This window comes from Salvelinus sp. IW2-2015, linkage group LG15 (genome assembly GCF_002910315.2).
Source record: "Salvelinus sp. IW2-2015 linkage group LG15, ASM291031v2, whole genome shotgun sequence".
Taxonomy (NCBI): Eukaryota; Metazoa; Chordata; class Actinopteri; order Salmoniformes; family Salmonidae; genus Salvelinus; species Salvelinus sp. IW2-2015.
In genome coordinates, this window is record NC_036855.1 from 37918926 (window position 1) to 37946194 (window position 27269).

A 27269-nucleotide genomic window follows, 5' to 3' on the forward strand; every position below is an offset into this window, starting at 1 on the left:
CGATAGTCCAGGATTATGAGGAAAAACATTAGGATCCACAACATTTATTCCACGGGACAAAACTAGGTCCAGAGTATGACTGTGGCAGTGAGTGTTGAGACATGTAGGACAAAACCCACTGAATCAATGATGGCTCCGAAAGCATTTTGGAGTGGGTCTGTGGACTTTCCATGTAAATATTGAAGTCACCAAAAATGAGAATATTATCTGCCATGACTACAAGGTTCAATAGGAATTCAGGGAACTCAGTGAGGAACACTGTATACGGCCCAGGAGGCCTATAAACATTAGCTATAAAAAGTGATTGAGTAGGCTGCATAGATTTCATGACTAGAAGCTCAAAAGACGAAAACATATTTTTTTTGTAAATTGAAATTTGCTATCATAAATGTTAGCAACACCTCCACCTTTGCGGGATGCGCAGGGGATATGGTCACTAGTGTAACCAGGAGGTGAGGCCTCATTTAACACAGGAAATTCATCAGGCTTAAGCCATGTTTCAGTCAGGCCAATCACATCAAGATTATGATCAGTGATTAGTTCATTACTATAACTACCTTGGAAGTGAGGGATCTGATATTAAGTAGCTCTATTTTGAGATGTGAGGTATCACAATCTCTTTCAATAATGGCAGGAATGGAGGAGGTCTTTATTCCAGTGAGATTGCTAAGGCGAACACCGCCATGTTTAGTTTTGCCCGACCTAGGTCGAGGCACAGACACAGTCTCAATTGGGATAGCTGAGCTGACTACACTGACTGTGCTAGTGGCAAACTCCACTAAGCTGGCAGGCTGGCTATCAGCCTGCTGCCTGGCCTGCACCCTATCTCATTTTGAAGCTAGGGGAGTTAGAGCCCTGTCTATAATCGTAGATAAGATGAGAGCACCCKTCCAGCTAGGATTGAGTCCGTCACTCCTCAACAGGCCAGGCTTGGTCCTGTTTGTGGGTGAGTCCCAGAAAGAGGGCCAATTATCTACACATTCTATCTTTTGGGAGGGGCAGAAAACAGTTTTCAACCAGCGATTGAGTTGTGAGACTCTGCTGTAGAGCTCATCACTCCCCATAACTGGGAGGGGGCCAGAGACAATTACTCGATGCCGACATCTTTCTAGCTGATTTACACGCTGAAYCTATGTTGTGCTTGGTGACCTCTGACTGTTTCATCCTAACATCATTGGTGCCGACGTGGATAACAATATCCCTATACTCGCCAGTTTTAGCTTTAGCCAGCACCATCTTCAGATTAGCCTTAACGTTGGTAGCCCTGCCCCCGGTAAACAGTGTATGATTGCTGGATGATTCGTTTTAAGTTTAATACTGCGGGTAATGGAGTCGCCAATGACTAGGGTTTTCAATTTGTCAGAGCTAATGGTGGGAGGCTTCGGCATCTCAGACCCCGTAACGGGAGGAGTAGAGACTAGAGAAGGCTCGGCCTCTGACTCCGACTCGCTGCTTAAAGTGGAGAACCGGTTGAACGTTTCTGTCGGCTGAATGAGCGACACCGGTTGAGCATTCCTATAACATTTCCTTTGAGAAGCCATGAGAAAGTTATCCGGCTGCGGGGATTGTGCGAGGGGATTTATACTACTATCTGTACTTACTGGTGGCACAGACGCTGTTTCATCCTTTCCTACACTTAAATTACCCTTGCCTAARGATTGTGTCTGAAGCTGGGCTTGTAGCACAGCTATCCTCGCCATAAGGCGATCGTTCTCCTGTATATTATGAGCAATTAGAAGGCATCATGTTAATGTTACTACTTAGCTTCGGCTGGTGGAGGTCCAGACGAACCACGTCCAGATAAAGCGTCCGGAGTAAAAAAGTTGAATGAAAAAAGTTGAGCGAGGAGAAAAACAAAAAATATAAACGTAATTAAAAAGTAAAAACCGTAAAGTTAGCAACAAAACGCACAGCAGCATGTAAACAAGTCTACAAGTTGTCTCATCATGTTGTGGGCTGTGTTCAAACTGTCAAGGGAACCTGGCTAGCTAGATAGCTAGCAGCTAGGCTAGCTGCTTCGCCAAGCAACAGTTCTTCAGACTTTAGTGTTTGGCAGTATCCCGGGAGAGATAGTAGCGGTCACATTAACTGAGGCTAACCGTGTTGCGGGATCCAAATTAAACAGGTAGGCTAGTAAACTTTCGAAACAACAAACCGAGCTCTCTTGTTCTGTGTTTTGCATATGTCGCGCTCTGATGATGTAGAGCATGTGTATGTGTGTGTGAGAGAGGAAGGGAGAGAGCAAATACAGAGCATCAGAGAGAGAAAGAGAGACAGTGTGTGTGTTTGCTTGTGTTTCAAACAAAATCAAGAAGCCTACAAGAGGATAGAGAGAGAGGTTGTGGTGTGTAAATAAAGGAGACTGGGTTAAGTTTAGCTATTTTTTACATTTAGCATCACTACGTCAAGGGAAATATAGTATTCTTTCAAGCAAAGATATCTACATATATTTCAGGATGTTGTGTATTCATGTAAACCCCGGGTATGGGGTAAATTGAGTCTAGGGACAGGGTAGGTTGAGTCGCCTTGGGGTAAGTGAGTGATAGTGTCCTTGTTTAGAAAGCTCAGACTCCATGTCATCAGATAAGACCTTGTGTGCTTCTGTTACTCTATCAAAGCTTCTCTTTCGCACAGGTACATGTTCGTTTTCTTTTTTATCAATGTACCTCTTCATTGTCATTCAGTCAATTTTTTCATCCATTCTTACAGCTCAAATTTACTTCTTCCCTCTTCTCACTTCCTTGGCTGCTCTGACATGATCATGTCTGCTCTGTAACAAAAAACATGCATCTTGAGTTCATATGCATGACACATTGCAAAAAATATTATGCATAAAACTGACAAAATGTAATGGACCTAACTTACCACTTTTTTTCATGTGGTTTCTTCCTTCACAGACTCAATGAAATTATGACCTATTCCTAAATATTTGGCCACATTATTCATTTTGTGAATGGTTTCCTATAAACTATGGGTGGCTCAAATAACCCTCTGGCTCAACTTACCCCACTCTCCCCTACAGTAGCATGGAGCGTGTAATTTGCAATGGATTGACATTGACAGTCAGGGAATGGGAGTTTATTGCCTGTGATAAAGCTGACAGCAGTTTCTGGGGGAAAAACTATCTTCATCCAGTCAGCCAAGACTCTTCAGTCGTTGTCAGATATTATTTGATCTGTAATACTCTCAGTATTTCTCATACTGCAGATAAATCAAGGGGAGATCACACAGAACACACAACATGGGGAATTTGAAAGGAGGCTGTTGAAATAAATCTATGGACCTCAATCTATCAACCCCTCTAGCAAATTCATCCCCTAGAAACATTTTTTTTTAAAGCTGACTCATGAACTTAGCTATATTTATACTCTGTTAAAACACACTCTTTTACAATGTAATTTGACATTTAATTTGACTTTTGACCAGCACACATATTTCAACATTTTAGATGTTGCTGAAGTTTAAGTTTTGAGTTGCATTCTTTCCTTATGGCAACTACTTTGATTCATGCGTTCTGCTACCAGATACCAGGTGGTGAAATCCAAGCTAGGTCGCATAAATAGTCTGGGTGGAATCGAAGTCTAGGTGGAAAGCAATACTTAGGACTGCTGATGGTTTTATGAGGGGTTGATGCGATGCTAGCCCCAATGAGTACCTCAGCATGCCTTTGGGTATGAAATGCTACAGTTCCGGTCCTCGCTCCGACATTTGTAAATGAGTCATGGGCATTGGTGGTTATCGCTATTCCCATTTCACCTGAGGCACAGTAGAAACAGCCTCCACCCAGGAGAGTGTAGCTTGTATCACAATGAACCCAGTCCTCTCTGAGGAGCTCCAAGCAGTGTCTCTCTCTCTCTCTCTCTCTCTCTCTCTCTCTCTGTGTGTGTGAAGGTATAAACTAAAATACCATCTTGTCATCCAAGTGTCAAGCCGAGCAAAGTTGCAGTGTGATTCATACAATTTACACCTGAACATGCAAATTCCCAAACGGAGGAAATGTAAACCTGGCTGTGGTTCCAAAAAATGTTTGGAGGGGTGTAACATTTCTACAATGTTTCACATTGCTGACATGTAGCATGCGTTAGCTGGTAACCTGTGTATTTAAAGCCCTCTGACTGACAGACGGACAGGGCAACAGGAAGTTCAATCTATACAACTGGGAATTGTGGGAGTTGGAGGCAGCTGCTGACCTTGCACTACTGATCAATGCATCATCATCAAACCACATCAAAGGGACTGACAGCATGGCTTTATAACCAACATATGGTTACATTTTTGCAGCTGCTAAACATCTAATGGGCATAACCTCACAATGCAGGGGTAATGAAAAAACATAATGCCTCTTCAGTTATGTTTTTTCATTAACCTGCATTGTGAGGTTATGCCCAATGATGACTCATCACCTAGGAAAGAATATAGGTCACATCAACATTAAATCCTTGTTGTACCACATTTCTCATTGTGATGGATTTGAGCTACAAAACCAGCTAATAAAGAATGAAGTGTGTAGGAAATATGAAAACGTTATTAAGGGCTCTTTTAAACWTGAAATGATCTCACGGTTCAAGAGCCACATATGTAAACATGTTGGCTGGTCGAGTGAGCACTAATATGAATTCATGCCTCATTGACGGTGAGCGTTTCAGCTACTACACCATGACTCAAAACATGATATACTGTATAAAAACATGGCAGAAGCTAGCCATGTACCATTCCCCAATGTTGGCTTTGCCTAGAGCAATGCAGGGTTGATATTGGTCATTACAAAGGAAGGCCCTCCCTCTAGTATAAGGAGACCCCAGTGCACCAGGTGTGTAGAGACACTGCTGTGCAGCTGGTTCTTACTCTCTTGGCACTCATCACAACAGTAAGGCTATTATCTCCAATGTCCTGGCTACTTTCCCAACCCCGATGTGTAGTGAGCCTTCTCTTGAAAAATGCCTGCAGGGTCCTTACCAGTCGGTTGAGTGCTAATTCCAGTTTATACTATTTGTTGTGCGCAACATACAATGCTGCCAAATACAACAGCAACTCTTTGTGATGATAACAACTTGTATTTTTTATACTAAAACATAAAAAAACTCAATTTTTAATGACCTCTAACATCACTTTTTCACTGATTGCACAGCTTTTCTGCTCTTGCCTCAGAGGGGAAAATGACAAAAAATGTAACATTTACTTTTACTTCCCAATACAAAGTCATGATATGCTATTTTTGTCAGAAAGGAAGCTGTAAATATCTCTGATACTTATCTTATTCAACCAGGAAAGTACCTGAGAGCAGTTAGGGATTCAGTCTAATCTTTGTAAGCATAATTGAACCTTTTTAGAATAAGATATTGACTTATTTTATTCTGTCCTCCTAAGCTGTTTTGGAATATCAAATATCTCCCCATAGACCTCTAATCCTCTCGGAAGCTACACTGAAAATATAGTTTACCTAGCTACAGTGCCAATTACTTCACAATGGAAGAAGTTAAGTTACACTAAAGATACCCTAAGAAAAGTATAGTTTACTTAACTAAAGTTACTTTGAAAAAGTTCACTACATCCAAACAACTTTGTGATAAATTATCATATCTAAAATGTCATATCTGAAATGACAGACTATAAATTGCAAGAACAAATCCYTTAACAGAATGTGTAATTTAGTCTATTAATCCAACCGCTGTGTCAGATTTCAAAAAAACTTTACGGAAAAGCATAATCTGAGAACGGCGCTCAGAGCCCAAACCAGCCAGAGAAATATCCGCCATGTTGGGTAGTCAACATTATTCATAAATAGTATTATAAATATTCACTTACCTTTGATGATCTTCATCAGAATGTACTCCCAGGAATCGCAGTTCCACAATAAATGCTTGTTTTGTTCGATTATGTCCATTTATGTCCAATAGCTTCTTTTGTTAGGGCGTTTGGTAAACAATCCAAAAGCACGATCTGGTCCATTCGGACGAAACGTGAACYTATACGTAAGTATAGTATCAATCTTTAGGATGTTTTTATCATAAAAGTTCAATAATGTTCCAACCGGAGAATTCCATTGTCTGTAGAAATGCACTGGAATGAGAGCAACCTCTCAAGTGAAAGCGCGTGACTGAGAACGAGGCTGTAGGCAGACCCCCTTAGTCAAACATCTCTCATCCGACCCCCCTTCACATGAGCAGCCTGAATCAACGTTCTAAAAACAGTTGACATCTAGTGGAAGCCTTAGGAAGTGAAAAATAACCCATATCCCACTGTGTATTCGATAGGGGTGAGTTCAAAAACTACAAACCTCAGATTTCCCACTTCCTGTTTGGATTTTTTCTCAGGGTTTTGCCTGCCATATGAGTTCTGTTATACTCACAGACATCATTCAAACAGTTTTAGAAACGTCAGAGTGTTTTCTATCCAATACTAATAATAATATGCATATATTAGCATCTGGGACTGAGTAGGAGGCAGTTCACTCTGGGCACGCTATTCATCGAAAGTGAAAATGCTGCCCCCTATCCCAAACAAGTTCAACGCAGAAACTTTTTTTTGTTAGAATTAGGCAGGTCTGAAGCCGAAAAATAAAGGGAATTCTTGCTTACTTCACCGATATTTTATTTTTGCAAAATAAGTAGAGTGTAGTGCCTGTAGTTAGCTATACCGCTTATTGGCAAAAAAGTWATTATCTACTGAAAACATATCAAGCTACTGCAAAAAATTGTTAAATTACTATTTGATTGTAGTTCATGACACTGAAAAAATGCTGGGTCAAAAATGAGACAGTCCGAGACAGTCCCGTGTGGCGCGACAAACACAGACACAGGAGACAACCACCCACAACACCCAATGTGAAAACACCTACCTTAATATGATTCTCAATCAGAGGAGATGAAAACCACCTGCCTCTAATTGAGAACCATATTAGGTACCCATAAACCAACATAGAAACACAAAACATAGACTGCCCACCCAAACTCACGTCCTGACCAACTAACACATACAAAAACTAACAGAAAACYGGTCAGGAACGTGACAGCTGGGTTATTGTTATTCATGTATATTTCCACCCAGCATTGGGTTATTTCTTGCTGGGTTTTCTATTTTCTGTGTTACAATATCAATAAATCAGATTTCTGCTTCTAAACKATAGCAATCAATGGTAAAGGTTTGATATAATTATTTGATATAAAAACTGTGTATTAAAAACTCACCATTTATAACCCTGTTTCAGCTCAGTAGCCTCTAAGTTTAAATCCAACACATTGTTACATAATTATAGTTTGTGGCAATATAAAAATCTATAAAAATAATTTAATCATGTAATGTTACAAATGCGCTGTGATACTCAGGTAATATTTATGGTTGATCTAGCCTGTCCAATGCATTCCAAATTAATGCACTGTAAAAATATGAACTTAATGAAACTCAAATGGCCAACGTCTTAACAAACCTTTAAATACACACGTTCCAATAACAGAAAGGGCTCTGAAAACTACTCTCCATGGAATGTTCTATTAGCCATATCAGGAATGCATTGTGAGGATTTCATAAGACTGCATTTTTTACATTTTGCTCATCTCTGCACAGGCGTTAGACATAACCTTATAAAATGAGCCAGGAAATGTGCAGGGAATCACAAAATAAAACGGACCTTTTAACATTTTAGACATGTGCCCGTCTCGCACAGTTTGGCTTGTTCTACRATGGAAAGATACTGTTGAAGTCGGYAAGTTTACATACACCTTAGCCAAATACATTTAAACTCAGTTTCTCACAATTCCTGACATTTGAGTAAAAATTCCCTGTCTTAGGTCAGTTAGGATCACCACTTTATTTTAAGAATGTGAAATGTCAGAATAATAGTAGAGAGAATTATTTATTTCAGCTTTTCTTTCTTTCATCACATTCCCAGTGTGTCAGAAGTTTACATACACTCAATTAGTATTTGGTAGCATTGCCATTAAATTGTTTAACTTGGGTCAACGTTTCGGGTAGCCTTCCACAAGCTTCCCACAATAAGTTGGGTGAATATTGGCCCATTCCTCCTGACAGAGCTGGTGTAACTGAGTCAGGTTTGTAGGCCTCCTTGCTCGCACACYCTTTTTCAGTTCTGCCCACAAATTTTCTATAGGATTCAGGTCGGGGCATTTTGCTGATGTCATTCATTACGATAAGTGGCCTATACTAAAGAAATGTGATGTTTGAAATTAAATAAGTTTGCTGATATGGGTAATTGTTAATGGGACAATTGATGGRTAAGACTGTCAAACTAGTAGTAGTAGTTTAAAGGATCATAAAAAAAATGTGGTGCACATTGTTATAAACGTATCAATTTTGCATCAGCAAAATAGATTTTTGTCCTTGCCACCCAGCTCTAGTTAGAACCAGCCCACCAATGACAAAATTAGACAAAATTAATGGTTTTGAAAGAATTTCAAAGCGTTTCCAAAATGATTTAGATATTTTGCTAGGGCTCCACTCAAAAGGCATCGGTCCGGATGCGGACTGCCAGTTGAATACGAGGGTGTCACGCCCTGGCCTTAGTTATCTGTGTTTTCTTTATTAATTTAGTTAGGTCAGGGTGTGACATGGGGGATGTTTGTGGTTTTTGTCTATGTTTGACGTTAGTAGCTTGTGTCTGCACTTTCGTTTGTAGCTTCACGGTCGTTTGTTGTTTTTGTTTAGTTTGTATTAGTGTTCGTATTCATTTTTCTTCTTCTCAAATAAAAGAAGATGTATCTATATCACGCTGCGCCTTGGTCCTCTCTTTCACCGAACGACGATCGTGACAGAGGGGTGTACCCTATTGTACTGTACGATACTGCACTGTACTGTAGCCAATTATAATGTAGTGTACTTTACTATACTGTAGGCTACTATACTATACTGCGCTGTACTCTACTGTATCAAATCAAACTTAACAATGCATTTCGAAAGCATTCAGACCCCTTGACTTTTTCCCACATTTTGTTACGTTACAGCCTTATTCTAAAATTGACAACATTTCCCTCATCTATCTACACACAATACCCCATAATGACAAAGCGCAAAAACAAGGTTTTAGAAATTTTAGCACCAAAAAAAATATATACAGTATATTTACATAAGTATCATTGATCATCCTTGAGATGTTTCTACAACTTGATTGGAGTCTAGCTGTGGCAAATTAAATTGACTGGACATGATCTCGAAAGGCACATACCTGTCTATATAAGGTCAGACAGTTGACAGTGCATGTCAGAACAAAAACCAAGCCATGAGGTCGGAGGAATTGTCCATAGAGCGCCGAGACAGGATTGTGTTGAGGCACAGATCTGGGGAAGGGTACCAAAACATTCATGCAACATTGAAGGTACCTAAGAACACAGTGGCCTCCATCATTCTTAAATGAAAGAAGTTTGGAACCACCCTCTTCCTAGAGCTGGCAGCCGAGCCAAATTGATCAATCAAGGGAGAAGGGCCTTGGTCAGGAAGGTGACCAAGAACCTGATGGTCACTGACAGACCTCCAGAGTTCCTCTGCGGAGATGGGAGAACCTTCCAGAAGGACAACCATCTCTGCAAAACTCCACCAATCAGGCTTTAATGGTAGAGTGGCCAGACGGAAGCCACTCTTCAGTAAAAGGAACATGACAGCCCGCTTGGAGTTTGCCAAAAGGCACCTAAAGGACTCTCGGACCATGAGAAACAAGATTCTCTGGTCTGACAAAACCAAGATCGAACTCTTTGTCCTGAATGCCAATCGTCACGTCTGGAGGAAACCTGGCACCATCCCTACGGTGAAGGATGGTGGTGGTGGCAGCATCATGCTGTGGGGATGTTTTTCAGCGACAGGGACTGGGAGATTAGTCAGGATCGAGGGAAAGATGAATGGAGCAAAGTACAGAGAGATCCTTGATGAAAAACRTGCTCCAGAGCGCTCAGTACCTCAGACTGGGGCGAAGGTTCACCTTCCATCAGGACAACGACCCTAAGCACACAGCCAAGACAATYRATGTGTGGCTTTGGGACAAGTGGCCCAGCCAGATCCTGGACTTGAACCAGATTGAACATCTCTGGAGAGACTTGAAAATAGCTGGGCAGCGACGCTCCCCATCCAACCTGACCGAGCATGAGAGGATCTGCAGAGAAGAATGGGAGAAACTCCCCAAATACAGGTGTGCCAAGCTTGTAGCGTCATACCCAAGAAGACTCAAGGCTGTAATCGCTGCCAAATGTGCTTGAACAAAGCCTTGAGTAAATTATTAGAATAGTTATGTAATTGTGATATCAGTTTTTTATTTTTAACTAAATTTGCAAAAATGTCAAAAATCCTGTTTTCTTTGTCATTATGGGGTATTGGGTGTAGATTGATGAGGAAAAAAACGATTTAGTCAATAGAGGCTTTAACATAACATGTGGAAAAAGTCAAGGGGTCTGTCTGTATACAGCACATTTCATACAAGAGATGCAATTCAAAGTGCCCCACAGTAACCTACTGTACCATAATGTAGGCTAAAATACTGCAATGTAAAATACTACAGTATAGTGAATCCTACTGTACAGCACTCTGCTGTATTGTACTGTACTACAGCCCTGTCTCAAATAGTGGTGGCAAACTTCTTCAGCCAATCACAAATTAGAGAAATTAGTCCTCCTGGAGTAATTTTGGGATTTGGAAACATTGTTATTTTGTTTTAAAGCTGAGAACCAATAAACCAATATTGTGGTTTAACTATGGGACACTTGATCCTCCCCATCTCTTCATAAAACCCAGAGAGATTCACATTGACAGACATGCTGTAAATCAGCCTGGGCATTGGTCAGATGGATATCCTTACCTTCAAACTTTGAGATGAGTGACTCAAGATTGACAAAATTGTCCATGGAATCTCTAAGGAAAGAAAAGACATTGTTAGAACTGGCCAAGAATCTTTATTTTGCTCTCGCTGTCTCTCTCACACACAAACATTCCTTCCCCGCGTAGCTAACTTAACTCTTTCAGCAGTGAAAACAGCTAGTGTTATTAGAGAACATTAGCATTAACAGAAATGTTTTACATCCTTGTAATTACTCACATGAGACTAGCTACAGTACAACAGAAATGTAGCTGGCTACCGGTAAAGTAAGCTAAGTTAGCTAACCAGCTAAGTTATCAAGCTAGTGGTACCAAGTTGAACCCGTAGCTACAACGTTCACTTAGCTAACATTAGCAAAGTTAGTGRCAATGTTTGCTAGCCTAACTAACTGGGAAGTCAGAGGACTATATAATAATATATTGCTGCAAAATAAAGAGGTTTTAATAAGATAGTGAGGCTAACGTTTAGCTAACGTTAGCTATCTAGATAATGTGAGGTAAATCAATAGGTAGCTTGCTAGCTAACGTTACCACTTCACAGGAAAATAGCTGTTTTGGTCCAGCTTCCTGCTAACATTTGTAAATGTGTCTAATAAAATGTTGTCTATAATGTGAATGAAAAAATAATGTATCATTTGTAAATTAATGTTAGCTAGTAACGTTAGTTACTTACGCATTTCAGTCAGCCACCATGCCTTGCCCCTCTGTCTAAAGCCAACCAACACCGAACACTTTCGCTGCAAATCCTCATTCGCTCCCATGCAGTGTGGTGTATTGTGGGATTATTGACTCAATGCTGGGTTGTCAGAATTGCCTACACTGGCTGAGTCTATCTCAATAACCCAACATTGGGTCAATAGTTCTGTCACAACAAAAATGGCCCAATAAAATGACCCAAAACCTGCAACCCAGCAATTGGGTCATACAAACAACCAATTTTTCTTGTGTACTCCCCAACACTGCTAGAGTGTCAGTGTGTCAAACATCACTGGCACTTCTCTCACTTCTCCTAAAGGATCGTTGCATGAGTTCCACATAAAAMATTTTGCTCTAAGCTACGGGGGATAAAAGCTATCAGTCTTCAAACACAACTGTTGCTGTGAAGAGTTACTACTTCTTTCAAATAAGTTGTGCTTATTAGAAATATCACACTCAGACATTTTCTGGGTTGTCTTCAGGCAGGCAACCAAAGTTTTAGATGTGAGACAAAAGTTTGGCAAAAATCCCATGAGTTGCTACTTTGCCGTGAGCGATTAATGAGAGTACAGTCATCCCACATGATACTCAAAAACATGGCTCTTTGGCTCTTTCAACATAAGATGAATCAAGTAGGTTTATATTGAAAACATACACAGTAACCTTGACTTTGCAAGTGACTCTAATTCGCAGGGGAAAGATAATGAGACCTACGGAGTTATGTTGTAGGTGGGATATGTTCTGTTTGTTTTATAAGGTTGATGTTGACATTGGAAACTGTCATTAAACGATTCTGTGACACACAATGGTGGAGGAAAGCAGATGTTTGGAAAAAGTCATGCAGCGTTAACATTGTGTTAGGTTCTATGAAAGCTSAAACCAAGTTTAMTCTTCCCATAGGGTCAATACAGCTGCATTAGACAAAAGCATGCACACAAGCACTGATATTTAACCCTTTCTCCTATGCTGAGTGTCCTTCTACATATCTGAACATAGTTTCATGCCTAGCAATAAAGATACAAAGTGATACAGACCATAAACGTTTCTTTCTCCCTTAATGTGACCGGACCTCAACCCCTTTCATCACTAATCCATGGCCCTCTCCCCTTATCAATGCCTGCCACGTGATCATTTTCCCTACACTCCAAGCTTAATTGCACCTACCATATGCCTTCTTCCTACAGATAACCATTAACCTTTTCACACGTACCAACACGCGGGTGTGATCATTCTACAGTGGTCCCTGTAGCGTACGATCAAATCGGTGTGATTAGAACACTTATTTAGAATGCTTATTTAGAACGTCCAGTTTCGAATGAAGCGACAATCAGCATTTGAGCTGGCCACACTGTTTTTTCAGAAACATTTTGCACAAACACAGTCCTTACAAAGTTATGTCCAGAATGTGAGCAGTTTATTTTTGGATGCAATGTTCCGACATTCACAGAAGTATCTACAACATAACACAATCATCCAATCTGGAAAAATGTAGGCTACATTTTTCCAAGCGCTAACTGAGGAAAGATTGACGTAACACAAGCTGTCAAATTTGTATAACTCCCGGCTGACAAACTACAATATGAATTAGCTAATAGAAATTACTATTTATAATTAATAACATCACGGGTGAGCTCACCATTGATCTAAATAATTGAGTAAAACACTCTCTAGAAATCTAAAATAATCAGACAATGGGTAGTTTCTGCACGCTGCCATGCTTCTTTTCCCTCACAGAAACCAAATATAATAAGAGAAGACAAGATGAGTTTGGTCTGTTTAAAGTATGCATGATGAAGGGGGTGTGTCGTCTACCATTGTTCACATCCCACCATTCATTTCCAGAACTTCTCAAAAAATGATTGAACCCTAACTCACCTCATTTTGTTATAACATCTTTGGCGCGACAGATGATTACATGAAACCGAGAATGCATTCTATGTCAACAAACATGGCTCCACACACAGCTGGAATTAGCTTAGCTCATCATAATCAGTACAACCTTCAAAAATGTATTTTACACACATAATATGTGCCCATTACAATCTATGCAAGAATTGGAATGCATGGTTTGTCACATTTGTGGCCTGCTGGAGGTCATTTTGCAGGGCTCTGGCAGTGCTCCTCCTTGCACAAAGGCGGAGGTAGCGGTCCTGCTGCTGGGTTGTTGCCCTCCTACGGCCTCCTCCACGTCTCCTGATGTACTGGCCTGTCTCCTGGTAGCGCCTCCATMCTCTGGACACTACGCTGACAGACACAGCAAACCTTCTTGCCACAGCTCGCATTGATGTGCCATCCTGGATGAGCTGCACTACCTGAGCCACTTGTGTGAGTTGTAGACTCCATCTCATGCTACCACTAGAGTGAAAGCACCGCCAGCATTAAAAAGTGACCAAAACATCAGCCAGGAAGCATAGGAACTGAGAAGTGGTCTGTGGTCACCACCTGCAGAACCACTCCTTTATTGGGGGTGTCTTGCTAATTGCCTATAATTTCCACCATTTGTCTATTCCATTTGCACAACAGTATGTGAAATGTATTGTCAATCAGTGTTGCTTCCTAAGTGGACAGTTTGATTTCACAGAAGTGTGATTGAGTTGGAGTTACATTGTGTTGTTTAAGTGTTCCCTTTATTTTTTTGAGCAGTGTATATAAATAATCCTCCCTCATAGGTAAAGTAATTACCTTCCAAAAGTACAGCGAGAACCTCATGAGAGAGCTGCTGGAGGAAATGCAGTTGGGATATGGGCTATGCATATTCAGTTTTTCCCCCCTAGTAAATAAAGTTTTTGTTGTTGTTCAACCAATCTCCACTAATTCTGCAATAAAATAGACGACTATTACATATCGTAATTTACATATATGTGTTTTCATCCAGTAAAACTGTTAAGGAGTGTACACTAGCATACAAAATCTGGCCTCAATCTTCAGCTCGAAAGATGTCCAGCTCCAGTTCCAGTTCTGATATTGGCAAATACTGTTTGTGGTTTCTGAAAGTACAGAATATAGAGGAATTATTGCTAATTAGAATACAAATAAGGATATAGCAATAAAACAATATTACAAAGAAGTAACATAATAAACACTGCTTTAAAAATAATATATTGCAGTGACAAAATCACACATTTGTAAGTAGGTAACAGTAACTTTTAAGCTCCACAAGGGAGCAAGGCAGGGCAGAAGAGAGGTATGCTAAATAGGCCAAATGAAAACAAACCATGGTCATATATTTTTATTTATTTAACCTTTATTTAACTGGGCAAGTCATTTAACACCAAATTATTATTTACAATGATGGCCTACACCGGCCGAACTCGGATGACGCTAGGCCAATTGTGAGCCGCCTTACGGGACTCCCAATCACGGCCGCTTGTGATACAGCCTGGATTCGAACCAGGGTGTCTGTAGTGATGCCTCTAGCACTGAGATGCTGCYCCACTTGGAAGTCATAAGGCCAGGGTAGCTTCAAAATACAACACAAGCAAATACTTCTCTGTCGCAATTAGCATTGTTTTACAGAGCTAATAGAAGAATGTAGCTAGCTACATAAGCACGACTGAATATAACACCATAAAGGTTATGAAATAAGTAACGCTACCTTGCGTGTCCGCGGTTATAAGGAATATACAGACATATATTATGCTCCATACATACAGTGAGCTACAGTAGAAACGGCACGCAGAAACTATTATAACATAATAAGGCACTTACTTTGATAGAAACGCACACATTTCCAAAGTTACTTTTAGTAACGAAAACAACAATGACTGCGATGCGGGCAACAGACGGAAAATGTGAACGCGTGTGTGCAGATCCTGTTCTGTTCTGACGGCAGATGTGCAAGTGTCTGCGGACTTGAACTACACAAACAATTGGGAAGTGCTTGGGGAATCTTGTCCGGGTCAGAAATGTCCCCTAAAAAGGACTATTTTATGTGAATGAATGAGCCCCTCAGCTATGGCACCCCCTCAGGTCTCTATTACAACTAATGATTAATAACATTTAAAGTTCAGAAATCCAAACCTATCAATTGTTATGACCCTGACATGTGGCAAGCATGTTCTCTCCCACCCACATATGGTACTCTGTCATGATTCATATTAAGTCAGAGGTGTTCAAATCACCACGATCACCTCACTTGAGTTCCAATGATACTGTAACACTGAAATACTGTCCACAGAAGTATCCATGCTCTTTGTTTAAGAAATTCAAAGCATCAGCATCTGTAGCCTGGAAATCTAAACTGAATCACACTGTGTTTCATTAAGGTAGTCAGATCTCTCCAATATCGATGAACTTGTTTGGCAAAACGCTCTTAACAAGTTTCCAATGATTCAAAATGCATTAAAGCTCTTTTATCAGACTAGCCTGCTAAATTAAGGAACACTCCAGCAACACGATGTATGTATCTATCCGCATCCAACAGACTAATTGGGCCCTTGGTATTCATCTACTTACAGTACGAACCCAACGAGTAACCCCAGAAATTAAATGGGAGGTGCAATTGGATCTGCTGTCCTTGTGATCCATCTGCGGACGCTGTCTCCAGGGTCATTACACTAGTGAGAGGAGAGGAGAGAGAAGGGAGATAGTGAGAGATATAGAGAGAGTTGAGTTGGGTGAAATTATATCAGAAAACAAGTTATAACCATTGGATCCTTATTTTAAATACAATTATTTGACGATTAGCCATGCCAGAAACTTCATTTAGAATTTAGTGAGACATAAGGACTCAACAAATAAATGGAGTGTATTCCAATCCCAGAGTCAGTGTCCAATTCATTCAATGGTAATGTGGCACTTCACAGTTTTTTGGATTTAGTGACACACAGCTAAAAACAACAGTGTTTTAAAGGTCGTTGCAATTTTGGGGGGAAATTGTTTGTTCTCAATCCAATTTTGGGTCATTTTCCCACCACCACTTTTCTTGTTCACACAGTGCAGTGTAATGCGAGATTGGTTTCCGTGCTACACCTGTGTTGTTTGTGTTGTCTTGCATGCTGTTGTGTTGTGTGAGCTGAGACCATGTAGGCCTCAGTGTCTATGTAGTGTATTTATGCTGCCATTCTCATGCAATCTGGTTGGGGTAGATATGCCACCTCTCCATGTCCACAGGTGTGGAAAAAAGTATCTGCTCACGTGTTACCATAAATATTGCAGAATGTTTTGCTATACAACATCGACAAACATTGTTATGATGTTCATAGAAGTTTGGATTCACCATATTCATGTGTCTTTTGAAGCCTTTGTACATAGTCTGGGAATGGAGCTCATGAATTTAAATCCCTCCCTTTAAGTGACTCTGCAAGTAGCTTCTCTGTAATGTGTGTAGTCTCATACCCCCTCACAACTTATTTTGAGTATCATGAGGTTGTCAGCACAACTCTGATATATAGACCAGAATATGATTCTCTTCACAATTTGAATGAATTAAAAATATCAGTTTATTCATCTGGCTTCGATGCAAGTGCATCTACAAAGTTATTGGAGGCAGATACAATAGGTGTTTAAATCTGACCTGGAGTATGTGTCTGGACAGAAAAGAGCGGGTGATTCTTTTGTATGTGTTTGTGTATTTGTGTGCACTGTACATCAAAGGAAACTCTCAAATCGAATGAAGAAAAACCCTTCTTCAGACACCAAACCGCTCCTCCTCCTCCTCTTTTTCTTCCCTCTCTTTATTCTCAGCTGCCACTGTAACGTTCTGGATCAGTGCATAGGCCAGATGGCTGCACAACACAGTTTCTCTGTCTCTACCCCCCTCTATATATATTCCCCTTACCTCTCTCTCCCTGCATCTCTCCACCTCTCTATATATGCTTGTCTTCCTCCATCCCTCTCTTTCCTTTCTCTCTTCCTCTCTATCTACCCCCCTTCTCTCTCTCTGCTCCTGGAGGGATGATCCACTCCTCCACAGCCACCCAGAGCCTCTCTTGTCCCAGCCTCCTAGAGTCTCCTCTCCCAGACTCAGCTTGCCAACGCTAACGGCTGTGTTTCTCTACTCTTTCGTCTTCTAGCTGGAGAAGATTAGGAGAGGAGAAGAGGAGCCCTGCGCCTGCGGGTCTCCCTCCCAACACATCACTTTCCCCGTCTCCTTCCTGTGCCAGCTCCTCCTGCAGTGGCCCAGACACAGACACAGACACCCATAATCCTCTCTCTGCCAACAGCCTCGGTGGACCAACACCAACAAGGCATGCTATTGGAGCTCTGCGGGGATCTGTCTTTTGTCAGAGCAGTAGATTTGTAGTGTTGTAAACACAAACTAGGCAGATATAATTGCTTTCCAGTGGAAAGGCCAGGTCGTTACTGTAAATGAGAATGTGTTTTCAGTCAATTTACCTGGTAAAATAAGGGTCAAAGAGCTAATGCAGCCTATTTTATATCACTATGAACTAATTTCCGGGTAAAAATTAAGTACCTTACTGTAATAGTTTTCCATAAAAATGTTTAAAAAAATAGTCATTTGTCCCCCAAAAATATTTGCAGCAAAAATGTTGCTTGGACGGTCTGGGAGTGATCTGAGTGGGGAGGATAAAACTCAAAACTAGCTTTTTTTCAAAACTGGCAGAGGTTTGGAACTGTCTTTGTTAGGCTGATTTACAGGCTGATTTAATTTAAAAGGTATTATGTAGATTTTATTTTACAAACGCCTCCAAAAAAGACTTAGTCTTTTACATTCTTCTTTATGTAGACAAACTTATTTTTGGTTAGCTAGAACAACATTATTTTTTTGAGACAGTGAAAACTTTTGTCTGTATTTATTTGATCTTAATCTTAATCTGTTTCTGAGACCCAGACTGTGTCCCAAATGGCACCCTATTTCCTACATAATGCATTACTTTTGATTAGGGCCCATAGGGCTCTGGATGGGCCCCCTGGTCAAAAGTAGTGTACTATATAGGGAATAGGGTGCCATTTGTGATGCATTCAAGATTGTGTTGTTCTCTCTCTTTGTTCCAAATCAATACTCATAATTTAGTAAGAACACAACGACGTTAGTGTATATACACAGTGCATTCGGAAAGTATTCAGACCCCTTGACCAATTCCTCATTTTGTTACGTTATAGCCTTATTATAATATTTATGAAAATGTTTTTCCCCTCATGAATATACACACAATGCCCCATAATGAAAAAGCAAAAACAGATTTTTTAAAACATTTTTGCAAAAAACAAAATGTTTTCAGACCCTTTACTCAGTAATTTGTTGAAGCACCTTTGGCAGCGATAACAGCCTTGCGTCTTCTTGGGTATGACGCTACAAGCATGGCACACCTGTAATTGGGGAGTTTCTCCCAATCTTCCCAAGCTCTGTCAGGATGGATGGGTAGTGTTTCTTCACAGCTATTTTCAGGTCTCTCCAGAGATATTTGATCGTGTTCAAGTCCGGGCTCTGGCTGGGCAACTCAAGGAAATTCAGAGACTTGTCCCAAAGCCACTCCTGCATTGTCTTGGCTGTGTGCTTAGGGTTGTTGTCCTGTTGGAAGGTGAACCTTCGCCCCAGTCTATGGTCCTGAGCGCTCTGGAGCTGGTTTTCATCAAGGATCCCTCTGTACTTTGCTCTGTTCATCTTTCCCTCAATCCTCCTAGACTCCGCTGCAGAAAAACATCCCCACAGCATGATGCTGCTACCACCATACTTCACCGTAGGGGTGGTGCCAGGTTTCCTCCAGACCTGACGCTTGGCATTCAGGCCAAAGAGTGCAATCTTGGTTTCATCTTGTTTCTCGTGGTCTGAGAGTCTTTAGGTGACTTTTGGCAAACTCTAAGCAGGCTGTCATGTGCCTTTTACTGAGGATTGGCTTAAGTCTGGCCACTAACATAAAGGCCTGATTGGTGGAGTGCTGCAGAGATGGTTGTCCTTCTGGAAGGTTCTCCCATCTCCATAGAGGAAATCTGGAGCTCTGTCAGAGTGACCATCGGGTTCTTGGTCAACTCCCTGACAAAGGCCCCTCTCCCCCGATTGCTCAGTTTGGTCGGGCGGCCAGCTCTAGGAAGAGTCTTGGTGGTTCCAACCTTATTCCATTTAAGAATGATGGTTGCCACTGTGTTCTTGGGGACCTTCAATGAAGCAGAATTTTTTTTGGTACCCTTCTCCAGATCTGTGCCTCGACACAATCCTGTCTCAGAGCTCTAATCAAGTCAAATATTTGTCACATGCGCTGAATACAACAGGTGTAGAGACCTTACAGTGAAACGCTTATTTACAAGCCCTTAATATGGATAGGGGGCAGCATTTTCACGTTTGGATGAAAAGCGTGCCCAGAGTAAACTCCTACTCAGTCCCAGATGCTAATATATGCATAGATATATATATATATATATATATGCATATGGATAGAAAACACTCTGAAATTTCTATAACTGTTTGAATCATGTCTGTGACTATAACAGAACTTATTTGGCAGGCAAAATTCCGAGGACAACCCATTCAGATTTTATTTTTGTTGAGGTCACTCTCTTTTCAATGTGTTTTCATTGGGAATCCAGATTTCTAAGGGACCTTCTTGCAGTTCCTATCGCTTCCACTGGATGTCAACAATCTTTAGAAATTGGTTGAGGTTTTTACTTTGAGAAATGAAGAAGTAGCCAAGTTCAGAATGAGGCTCCAGTGAAGTGTACTGTTTGTTAGAGGCGCATGACCAGAAAGCATGCTACACATTGTTTTCRTCCGGTATTGAACACAGATCATCCCGTCTTCAATTTTATCGATTATTTACGTTTAAAAATACCTAAAGTTGTATTACAAAAGTAGTTTGAAATAATTGGACAAAGCTTACAGGTAACTTTTGTAATCATGTTGAGCGAGTTGGAACCGGCGTTTTTCTGGATCAAACGTGCCAAATAAATGGACATTTTGGATATATATCGACGGAATTAATCGAACAAAGGACCATTTGTGATGTTTATGGGACATATTGGAGTGCCAATAGAAAAAGCTCGTCAAAGGTAAGGCATGAATTATATCTTTATTTCTGCATTTTGTGTCGTGCCGGGAGGGTTGAAATACGATGGTCTGTGATTGTTTGCTGGGGTGCTATCCTCAGATAATAGCATTGTTTGCTTTCGCCGTAAAGCATTTTTGAAATCTGACATGTTGGCTGGATTCACYACAAGTGTYGCTTTAATTTGGTATATTGAATGTGTGATTTKATGAAAGTTAAAAATTTTAGTAATTGATTTGAATTTGGCGGTCTGCATTTTCACTGGATGTTGGCCAGGTGTGACGCTACCGTCCCACATATCCCAGAGAGGTTAACCAACAATGCAGTTTTAAGAAAATACCTAAAAAAAGTAAGAGATAAGAATAGCAAATAATTAAAGAGCAGCAGTAAAAACAATAGCAGGGCTATATACAGCGGGTGCTGGTACAGAGTCAATGTGCAGGGGCACCAGTTTCGGAGGTAATTGAGGTAATATGTACATGTACACTACCGTTCAAAAGTTTGGGGTCACTTAGATATTTCCTTGTTTAAAAAAKAAACAAAAAAACACATTTTTTGTCCATTAAAATAACATCAAATTAATCAGAAATAGAGTGTAGACATTGTTAATGTTGTAAATGACTATTGTAGCTGGAAACAGCAGATTTTTTWAAATGGAATATCTACATAGGCATACAGAGGCCCATTATCATCAACCATCACTCCTGTGTTCCAATGGCGCGTTGTGTTAGCTAATCCATGTTTTGCATTTTAAAAGGCTAATTGATCATTAGAAAACCCTTTTGCAATTATGTTATCACAGCTGAAAACTGTTTGTCTGATTAAAGAAGCAATAAAACTGGCCTTCTTTAGACTAGTTGAGTATCTGGAGCATCAGCATTACAGGCTCAAAATGGCCTGACCTTAGAGATCCCTGTTTATTCTCTATATTTTGGTTAGGTCGGGGTGTGACTAGGGTGGGTASTCTAGTTTTTGTATTTCTATGTTTTCTTTTTCTTTGTTGGTCTAGTATCGTGCGCAATCAGAGGCAGCTGTCTATCGTTGTCTCTGATTAGGGATCATACTTAGGCAGCCCTTTTTCCCACCTTCTGTTGTGGGATCTTGTCTTTGTTTGTTTGCATGTATTTTTGCACGACGAAGCTTTTCGTTCGTTGTATTATTATTATTATTTTTTCGCTGGTTCACATTTAAATAAAGTATGATGAACCCAAATCACGCTGCACCTTGGTCTACCCTTAACGACGAACGTTACAGAAGATCCCACCACCAACGGACCAAGCAGCGTGGTCAGGAGGACTGGACCTGGGAGGAAATCCTGGAGGGAGAAGGATCCTGGACAAGGGCCGGGGAGTATCGCCGTCCAAAGGAGCAGATGGAGGCAGCGAAAGCGGAACGACGACGATAAGAGGAGTTAAATCAACAAAGCAAGCACGAGAGGCAGCTGAGGTTCAGACCTGAGCCAACTCCCGTGCTTACCGTGGGGAGCGAGTGACCAGTCAAGCACCGTGTTATCCGGTTCCGCGCACCATGCCTTCAGTGCGCATCCACAGCCCGGTGCGCTCTGTGCAAGCTCCCCGCAGTTGCCGTGCTAGAGTGGGCATTCAGCCAGGACCGATTTTGCCGGCTCAGCGCTCCTGGCCTCCGGTGCATCTCTTCGGGCCAGGATATCCTGCGCCAGCTCTACGCACGGTATCCCCAGTTCGCCAGCACAACCCAGTGCGGCCTGTGCCAGCTCCCCGCAGTTGCGGTGCTAGAGTGGGCATTCAGCCGGGAAGTGTTGTGCCAGCTCTACGCGCCAGACCTCCAGTGCGCCTCCACGGCCCGGCATATCCTGCACCGGCTCTACGCACTATGCCTCCAGTGCGCCTTCATAGCCCAGTGCGTCCCGTGCCAGCTCTCCACACTCACCGAGCTAAAGTGGGTATCCAGCCAGGACGTGTTGTGGCAGCTCCCCGCACCAGGCTTCCAGTACGTCTCCTCAGTCCGGTGAGACCTGTTCCGGCTCCACGTACGAAGCCTCCAGTGATGATCCATGGTCCGAAGCCTCCAGTGATGATCCATGGCACGAAGCCTCCAGTGACGATCCATGGCCCGGAGCCTGTAGTGACGATCCATGGCAAGAAGCCTGCAGCGACGGTCCCCGGTCCGGAGCCTGCAGCGACGGTCCGCAGTCCACAGCCTCCAGCGACGATCCGCAGTCCAGAGCTTCCAGCGACAAGCTGCAGTCCGGAGCCTCCAGCGGGGGTTCCCAGTCCAGAGCCTCCGGTGACGATCTGCAGTCCGGAGCCTCCAGCGGGGGTTCCCAGTCCAGAGCCTCCGGTGACGATTTGCAGTCCGGAGCCTCCAGTGGTGGTTCCCAGTTCAGAGCCTCCGGCGGTGATCCACCGGTCCGGTTCCTCCGGCAACGATTCACAGGCCGGTTCCACAGAAGCGGAGGGATCAGCGTAGGGAGCGGGGGCTACGTTCCGAACCGGAGCCGCCACCGAGAGTAGATGCCCACCCGGACCCTCCCCTATAGGTTCAGGTTTGCGGCGGGGGGGGGGGGGGGGGGGGGTACTGTCACGCCCTGACCTTAGAGATCCCTGTTTATTCTCTATATTTTGGTTAGGGTGGGTACTCTAGTTTTTGTATATCTATGTTTTTTCTTTTTCTTTATTGGCCTAGTATGGTTCCCAATCAGAGGCAGCTGTCTATCGTTGTCTCTTATTGGGGATCATACTTAGGCAGCCCTTTTTCCCACCCTCTGTTGTGGGATCTTGTCTTTGTTTGGTTACATGTATTTTTGCACGACAAAGCTTTTTGTTCGTTGTATTTTTATTTATTTTTCCGCTGGTTCACATTTAAATAAAGTATGATGAACCCAAATCACGCTGCGCCTTGGTCTACCCTTAACGACGAACATTACACAAAGACCTTTCTTCTGATACTCATCAGTCTTTTTTGTTCTGAGAAATTAAGGCTATTCCATGCGAGAAATTGAAGATCTCGTACAGTGTTGTGTACTACTCCCTTCACAGAACAGCGCAAACTGGCTCTAACCAGAATAGAAACAGGAGTGGGAGGCCCCGGTGCACAACTGATTAACAGACAAATACATTAGAGTGTTTTGAGAAACAAACACCTCACAAGTCCTCAAATGGCAGCTTCATTAAATAGTACCCGCAAAACACCCGTCTCAACGTCAACCATGAAGAGGCGACTCTGGAATGCTGGCCTTCTAGGCAGAGTTCCTCTGTCCAGTGTCTGTGTTCTTATGCCCATCTTAATCTTTTATTTTTATTGGCCAGTCTGAGATATGGCTTTTTCTTTGCAACTCTGCCTAGGAGGCCAGCATCTCAGAGTTGCCTCTTCACTGTTGACATTGAGAATGGTGTTTTGCTGGTAAAGAGGTATAGAGGTCCTGGATGGCAGGAAGCTTGGCCCTTTGACCTCATAGCTTGGTTTTTGCTCTTACATAAACAGGTGTGTGCCTTTCAAAATCATGTCCAATCAATTGAATTTACCACAGATGGACTCTCATCTCAAGGATGATCAATTGAAACAGGATGCAGCTGAGCATCCTTGAGTCTCATAACAAAGGGTCTGAGTACTTATCTCAATAAGCTATTTCTGTTTTAATTTGTAATAAATTTGCGAAAATTTTAGAATAAGGCTGGAACGTAACAAAATGTGGAAAACGTCAAGGGGTCTGAATACTTTCCTAATGCACTGTATGCTTCGATGTGATTCATGTTGTGAAACAAGGACATTTGWTTTTGCGTTTCGTTTGTATAAGGACTTGATGTGTCCCAAATGGCACTGGTCAAAAGTAGGGCACTACATAGGGAAAAGGGTGCCATTTGGGATGTASYCATAGAATCCCATTAAAGTCACTCTTTCCTTATAAAGCGCTCATGACACCTTGAAAATTATACCTTTAAAAATGTCTGCCCATACAGCTTTGACAAACATTTATTTTTGCAACTCCAACTCCCCCTCTCTCTTTCTCCCTGCCAACCCTCGCCTCCTCCGAGATAGGAGGGTTTTAGGTCACTATCAGCTCAGTCAGTCTGTCCAAAATGGCACCCTATTCCCTACATAGTGCCATACTTTTGACCAGTGCTCTATGGTCCCTAATCAAAAGTAGTGCACTACAAAGTGAATATTTGGGACTTACACAGAGTAAAGGAGATAATTACAACATAACCGTTAGGCATAGGGCATGGTGCTCTCAGCTGCAATAGAGTTTTGAATTGGTTCCACCTTAATTGGCTTATTGGACTCTGAGCCAAATTGAATGCAGCAGATAGGCAGCTAGAGCACACAGTGCTGATAGCAAGACACCTGCGACAGGCGGGCAGGTAGCAGCACACAGGTAGCCAATTGTATTGTGCAGATTTTAACAAAATCTCCCACTTCATGGCACCTTAAGTAATTGTGCACACAGAGATTGGTTACAACATGGATATGAAAATAGGATAATGTATTAGGCCTATATATGCCAGGTAAATGAAGGTTAATATTATTCAATGTGTCCCATTGTGAGTGTTCGTCATGACAAACGTGGACATACAGTACTGTATTTCTCTAGGATGTTGGCTAATCTATGGCAACTCCTAGCTGAAGATTCACAGGCCCTTGGCCTCCCAATGTGGATCCACCAGTGAGAGAAAGAAGGCGATAAGGAGAATGGTTATAGGACTATTGTTCAACCCCCATTGAACTAGAATATGGCAACTTTTAGGATGAATCAAACAACTGTATTTCTGATTCATCAATCTATTTTGTGCGTAAAGGCTCTCAAACCTGTTGTTTTATGATTCAAACATGCTTTCCCAAGTTAGAGTATTTTTTTATCTACCAGTTGGTGCTGAATTGAAGACGAATATGCATATATTTAGATGGTTTTCTTTCATTGATCCTGATTCTGAACCCGTTCTGTCTATGTATTCTAGTGAGTCTGTTGACAAAATTCTAATGAAAGGTACACTGTGTTAAAGTGATGGCTGAATATAAATGTACTGAAAACCCTATTGAATGCCAACACCATGAGAAAATCTATTGGCCAGCAAGTGTCAGGGTTTTTCACGCATATTTGTCTCCTTTCCAGCACCAATTGGTAGATTTAAAAATACTCTGATCTTGTATATTATTTAGGGTTAGAAAAGTATAAATAATAAAATAACGCACAAAATATATTGGTGAATCAAAAATAGTGGTTTGATTCATCCTGAGTTAAATCCATAAAATTTTCGAAGGTGACAGTAGTTCTATAAATCTACCATAATAATCGTCACTAATCCTAGAACTGTAACGTAACGTAGGAGGCATAGAAAGACAATGGAACTGAGATGACAATGGTCCAGTCATCGTGAACCGTGCGCCCCCTCCAGGTTTAAACTGCTACGTATCGTCTGCATTCCCTAATGATTAAAATGTTCAAATTATTGCACAACTTGTAGTACCTTAGCCTAATATGATCCACTATTGCTAGCGATCCTCAGGGAATAACCACACGGACGTGACAGAGGAAAGAACGGCTAACAATAGTGGCTAATATTTACCGCGATACAAATTATAAAGAATACAGTGAGAAGTCGGGGCATATACTGTATTTAAAACATTATAGAAATCATAAATCAACTGTAGGTTTAGCGCTATACTGTCATTTGTGCATGGCTACAGAAGCCTATAGCTTGGGTCTCCAAATATCATCCCTGCAAGGTTATAATGCCAGCATTTCAGAAACGTCACTGTGGAAAACGTGCTCTTATCAATTTGTAAATTACAGTGCACGTAGAATGGTGTTATTTCTATCGGAAATAATAAAGTAGATGTTGTTCCACTTGGAACCAWGAGGTTGCTCTACCTATGTCATTGTTTCATCGCATGCAGAGGTGGTGGAATTATGAGGGAATTAAGTCAAAGTCAGAATACAGTGTATCTGTAGACACACCTCCAACCACACCCATTATTTATTTGACCTCCACCCCAAACAGATAGCGGGTGAATAGCATGCTATTCTCATGCTTAAATTCAAGGTCAGAATACGAGTATAGAGAAAAGTGCATAAAAAGGGCAGGGCGTGACAGTACCCCCCCCCCCCCCCCCCCAAAGGTCCGGCCTCCCCRCCKCCRTTGGGGAGGGGAGGGTCTGGGTGGGCATTTGTCCGCGGTGGCGGCTCTGGTGAGGGACGTAGACCCCGCTCCACCTCTGGCTTGGCCCACTTAGGTGGCGCCTCTAGAGCGGGGACCCTCGCCGCCGACCCCGGACTGGGGACCCTCGTAGCGGGCCCCGGACTGGGCGCCCTCGTTGTGGACCCCGGACTGGGGACTCTAGAAGGCTCCGGACTGGAGGGCGACTCGGAAGGCTCCGGACTGGAGGGCGACTCGGGAGGGAGGCTGCCACAGGGTCCACCAGGCTGGGGAGACCTACAGGAGGCCTGGTGCATAGAGGAAGCACCGGATGAACCAGGCTGTGGGTGAGCACTGGAGCTCTGGTGCGCAGCCTTGGCACCACTCCTCCAGGCTGAATGCTCACTTTAGCCCGGCCCCTCCAGAGTGCAGGCACAGGTCGAACCGGGCTGTGGGGGAGCACTGGAGATCTGGTGCTTACCACTCGCACCTCTCCACTTGGCTCAATGCCCACTTTAGCCCGGCGCGGGCGGAACGCAGGCATAGGACGAACTGAGCAGTCCCAGCGACCCGGAGACACAGTACGCAGAGCCTGCGCAGGATACCCTGGGCCGAAACGGAGCACCGGAGACCAAGCGCGCTGAGCTGCCACAATCCGCCCTGGCTGGATGCCCACTCTCACATGGTACTTGCAGGGGGCTGGCAT

At 42.3% G+C, this 27269-nt stretch overlaps 1 pseudogene; it reads right to left on the reverse strand.

Annotated features, from left to right (window-relative positions):
* LOC139028863 (uncharacterized) lies at positions 1–27269 on the reverse strand (annotated as a pseudogene).